Source organism: Haliotis cracherodii, unplaced genomic scaffold (genome assembly GCF_022045235.1).
Source record: "Haliotis cracherodii isolate W230 unplaced genomic scaffold, xgHalCrac1.p SCAF_16, whole genome shotgun sequence".
Taxonomy (NCBI): domain Eukaryota; kingdom Metazoa; phylum Mollusca; class Gastropoda; order Lepetellida; family Haliotidae; genus Haliotis; species Haliotis cracherodii.
Window position 1 is genome coordinate 26,183,925 of NW_027266271.1, and position 6,000 is coordinate 26,189,924.

The window sequence follows — 6,000 nt, forward strand, 5'->3', positions numbered from 1 at the left end:
ATCCGGGTTAGAATTGGTCTCCAGCAACCCATGCTTGTCCCCCGTGAAGATCCGGGTTGGAAAAGGTCTTCAGAATTCCATGCTTGTCCCCCGTGAAGATCCGGGTTAGATTTGGTCTTCAGCACCCCATGCGTGTCCCCAGTGAAGATCCGGGTTAGAATACGTCTTCAGCACTCCATGCTTGTCGTGTGAAGGGCCAACTAGATCGGGTGGTCAGACTCGCTGACTTGGTTGGTGCATTTCATTGTATCCCAATCGATACTCATGATATCAAGCACTGAATTGTCTGGCTCAGACTCGATTATTTACAGACCGCCGTCAAATAGAGGAACACTGATGAGTGCGGCGTTAGACAACAAACAAACAAACAAACAAACAAACAAACAAACAACTTTTACTCTTCCGCCGCTTGTAGTTCTCCTCCAATTATATGCAACGTTAAACTGGGTCATCCCTCATGGTCAACACGCAGTTGAGCACACTCTCACCTCCACCTTTGTTAGTTTGTACATGCTCGAGTCAGACACTCAAATCAGGTAGCTGAATAAAACATTGCCAGATGAGTTCATGGACTGTGTTGCAATGAGCACATTACCTACATATATAATGCTCATTAATATACCTAAATGCTAAAATAGCGGCCCAGTGAAAGTAAACTCGTGAGTTAATAACTAGGTGTTTTTTAGCGTAAAAACGGCATTACTATTTCATACCAGCGCCCTTTTTGGTCAATTTTAGCTATATAAGGCTATTTTAGGATTTGTGTTATTCATTTAATAAATACGAATCCTGGGGCTATGAAAATAGAATTATCAACATACCGCAAATCCACCTAATCTAGCCTGTCCTAACTGACACTGTTGCAGGTAAATTGATGATAAACCCACACAATATTCGTGTGTAGTCATGCACGTATGAAACGGCCTGTAACCTGAGATAATTACCTGACACCTGCCCCGAGGTGATGATCTCGCAGGTGCAAATGTCACCGGAGTTGGGGGTGGTCTCAACATATTGCTGTTATTGTACTTTATTGCTTCGGGGTAGGATCATATTTGCTTGGAAACAGGATGGGATAGTTAAAAGCTATGAAACGGGGTGAGTATTAGAAGGTTGGGATTTTTTAATGAAGACGTATTTGTTTTTACAGATAATTTCTTCACTCACCATCTGACTCAGCTGATGACGTATCTGGATCTGTACTGTCAGCCAAAGGAAGGATAACTATAGTGCAACTATGTAGTCTGACATCGTCGCCGTCACGTTGACGGTACTGACGTTCTGTTATAAGATCTGCAGGCTTTAGCCATGCCTCGGGTATGATTGTAGTAAAGGCTGCGTTGATCAACCATTGTGTGAGTTTGAATGTTGTGTTATGCCACGAACTTTTACAGTTAGCGCAGATAAGCTCAATAGGGTTGCGCTCACAATGTCTGACCATCTTCCCGAGACAAGTGAGTTAACTGACTATAAAAGTCCAGTTTCCACCCTTGCCGAACTAGGCTGGTATTGTGGAGTTACATTTTGGCTGGGCTAACGAGTCTATGCATAGTCCAATCAAAATCGCGCACCGAAATCGAAATCCGGTTCGTCAAGTGTCATGCAGATTTCGGTCGACTGCAGGATTTGCAAAGCATGTGCACCGCTAACTCGTTGTCAACAGATGTTTTCTATATCTTTTCATGTTTTTAATCAAGGTGCTCACGTGATTTGATGCACTTCGCGATGTAAAATTCGTTTTATCACAATATAGATGTTGATTATCGATTAGATCGTCTTGACTGGGCGCTACCGTTTAGTTTGAAGCAAATGTAAGTGATACGAGAGGTTGAATCTGATTGGTCAATAAGAGAGGCATAGAAAGGACACTACTCGCAATAGCCACTGGTGGCGCTATGATCGAGCCCAGGAATTCCAGCTTAGTTCGGCAAGGGTGGAAACTGGACTTTTAAAGTCAGTTAACTCTCTTGCCTCGGGAAGATGTGTCTGACTGGCGTACGTAAGACAACGTGACCGTGTTGTGTCACCAGGACATCCGTCTTGTACTTTACTGGTTTCTTATTCACGAGACTTGTCTCCATGAGTTGAACTTTCGTTTCAGATGGTTTGAAGTGGACATTTCAAGATGTCAGATATTCGTGCATGGTCGCCTACAGACAACTCATGGTTGGAGCGACAGTATCTGGTTCCCGGACGTTGTGATAACTGGCGTTATCCATGACAATGGTACTGGGGTGGTTTAGACTGGTTTGTAGTTGGTGTCAACCAGTCTGTGAACACATCACCATTCATTTCTTTATGATAATCACCATTTCCGTTTTCGTACCTGATGGTACCATGGGCGCATTTCGTTCATCTGACGGTGGCCACGTGTAGTCAATGGGATGATTGCAAAATTACATGGGATCCTAACTGTACATTATTACTCTGAACATGTATATGATATTCGGCAACAATCATAAGCCGGAGACACGACCTGCCCTAGACTGGTATAAATGCCCAATCAGTTTATTCCTGGGAAGTCCGACCACCTCCGTGGTCTAGTGGTAGAGCGTCCGCCCGGAGAGCAGAAGGTCCGGGGTTCGATCCCCGGCCGCGTCATACAAAAAGACGTTAAAAGATTGTACTTGTTGTTACCCTGTCTGGCGCTTGGCATTAAGGGGCTAAAACAAGGACTGGCCGGCTCGGAGTCAGTATACTGTGTCTGAGTGGGGTATTCATGTTAAACTGCGGCATGGTATCTCAGTGAGCTAGCACTATAAATCGGCATCAGTCCGGACTAGTACAAGCAGCCACGCACACACATACACGTGTATGTACGTCGGTATATAAGTGACGCGACGTTAAACCCAATTTCACCTCACCTCCACCTGGGAAGTCCGCCATCTGAGGGGACTGGTGACAGATGTGTGATGGGTCAGTGATCTTAAACAATAGGGGGATCAATGTTTTCACAAACACTAGGTTTCATTAAAAAAGGAAGTGGTGAAGAAACGGAAAGATGTAGTTGTAATTTATACTGAACCGCAAAACAGACGTCACTTCATGAAAACAATTCCTGAAATTATCCCATTGAAATGATAATGCTGTTACTGGAGGCATCTCATTTTTGACATTAGTGTGTGTCCAAATTTTATGTAAACGGCCCAAAAGATTAAAATGTATCCAAATTTAATGTTAACGGCCCAAAAGATTAAAATGTATCCAAATTTAATGTTAACGGCCAAATATGGATATAATGGGTCACCCAATCGCAGCTTAACAAACTGTACAAAGTCCAGAATGCTTTCCATGAAAATCAAAATTCACTCGAGTTTCCTTGTGCATTTTCTGATAAACGGCACCCCCAATACGTGGAACTAACATTCTTGTATCGATACTAGCGCCATGCCAAGGCTTACGAAGAATCATAGAAACAAGGTTTTTTGAAGACTGTATGCTGGCCAGACTGCACCAAATTGCTTATGTTTTTAATGGCTGCGCATGTGTAATGCATCATGCGTCATGGGAGCAATGTTGACAAACAAATGCAGTGTCATTTTGTTATTTTCTAAGATTCACATTTAGAATGTTCTTATATTGACTTGTTCTTTGCGGATAAAATGTTTAATGAAGACTTGAGTATTATTAGTATAACTGAGTCACTTATTTCTACCGTTCGTATCAGACTCCCCTCACTGGACTAAGACTAAATCTCAGCTTATTGTTCGGATTTTCTCCTGTCACATTTTCTACAGTACTCCCTGCGACAGAAATACTGGAAACCACATGTGTGTAGATCGGTAGTTACTCGGTATTTCAAAAGCATCGGTGTGTGAAACATTCAGTCTTTTTTTAACGGGCAAGAAGAATTTTTCTTAGCATTACCGACAGTACTTTAGTTGGCTGCGTGAACAAATTAATTGTCAAGGTTGGCGGAATATTACCATTTTGGGTAGTTAGTATTAGAATGTTACATTGATTTGAAAAGATTTAAACAGCAGAGAAATTGATGAAAACTGTTCTCGGTGAAGACATTTAGGTCGTTTTGTTAGTCCATGTATTCCCTCATAGAATTTCAACTGCCATGTTTTGCCTGAGAACAGCTGCAAACGTTATCATGTGGCTTTAGACAATAGGCATATTTGCTCTCTTGTTGAATAATAGAGACCAACACATTTCCACATCTCTTCTAAAAGCAGTGTCCATTGTACGATTTCGACTCTATTAAAAGCGATCACTATGAAATAGTGATGATACCAGGTGTTCACGGTGGCTCCAGTCACAAACACATGCAAAGGCAAATCAAAGGTTCACCTGAAACAGATTTCATCAGACATATTGTTTGTCACTGATGCGTCCAATTCTGAAATGTCCTCTGCCATACCTTTTGTGCAAGCTTTGCTGAGGCCTTGACCATTGTAACCTTGATCAAACAACCTTGGATCAAGGGATGTACGAAGCTCTTTGTAGATGCTCGATAGTACCTCCAAAGTTGTGAAATGAATTTCACAAAGATTGTATCAGTTCAGTTTTCACATATTGTTTTCTCAGAACACTGCGGATGACATTTTAGACAGTAGGTCCTGACCCTCTGAAGATAGTGGTGTAACTACGTCTCCACGTTCAGGAACCAATGCCCCGTGGATCAAGGAATGAAGTATTTCCCCAAGACCGTCGCGTGTATCAAATTTGACACAATATAACTTGGTTCTTTTAAAATTTCAAGCAAATACTTTGAGTTGTTGAGAATCCACAAGGTATTAATTCCACTTGTCTCAAATACTATATGTGAATATAAGAAAAGAAGTCCTTCATGATCTTTGGATTCCAATACAAACGAGGAATGGACTTGTCTCAGGTTTCAGAGTCATGTCAAAAGTTGATAGAACCGTTGTTTGAGTTCTTCCTCAGTTAACACACATGCCTCACACTATCATGTGGCATTGTTTGATATGCCACTTCTACCACCAAGTTCTTTCGTGCGTCATTACTACCAATTTGACATTATTCTTTTTCTATCAAAACCCGGACATTGAGGCAATTCACGTGAGTCATTTAACACCATTCCCTTAGCTTCAAGGAAGCACGTCAAAAGAAAACATGATTTAATGTGTGAATCATGTCTTAAGACGTACAAGTCTAAATATGGCATGTCGTTACATATGAAAAAATTCACTGTAGTCAGTAATCGCAGTAAAAAATGGCTTCCACCATTCCTAAAAGGATAAATATCCTCCAAATGTCCTCATTTATGGCTTATTGGCAATCTTCAGAAACAGGTGAGGTTAGGTGAGGTGAAAAGGGGTTTAACGTCGCGTCCAAGATTATTGTACTTTTTTTGCGACGTGCATGCACGTGTGTGTGTCTGCTTGTAATGATGCCGATTTTAGAGTGCCAGCGTACTGAGATACCATGCCGTAGTTTAACATGAGTAACCCACTCAGACACAATATATCGACTCCGAGCCGACCGGTCCTTGTTTTAGCCCCTTGGTGCTGCGCGCCAGGCAGGGTAACACCAAGAACCATATTTTTTAGTTATTTTCTGCATGACGCCGCTGGGCATCGAATCCCGACCTTCTCACCTCCTTTCTCAAGGGACCAGACTCATTTGATGTGGCCAAATAATCAACGACATTGCATCTTAAGAACAACACAGCCGATGGCGAAGCAAAAATGTCAAAGACAGTGAATACTTTTGCACCCGTGAAGATCCGGGTTAGAACAGGTCTTTAGCATCCCGAGCGCCAGGCAGGGTAACAGCAAGTACCGTCTTTTGGTATGACGTGGCCGGGGATCGAGCCCCGGCCCTTCCGCTCTCCGTGCGGACGCTCTACCACTAGACCACGGAGGCTGTCAGACGAAAAACACTAAACACTGACACTAAAGTGTGACTGTACGAAATAGTAATGCCGTTTTTATGCTGAAAAACACCTAGTTTTCGACTCGTCTCTACTGCGAAAGATGACCCCAAAAGTAAAGTAAACAGTTTTGAACTTGTTATTGAGTGTCGTGTATA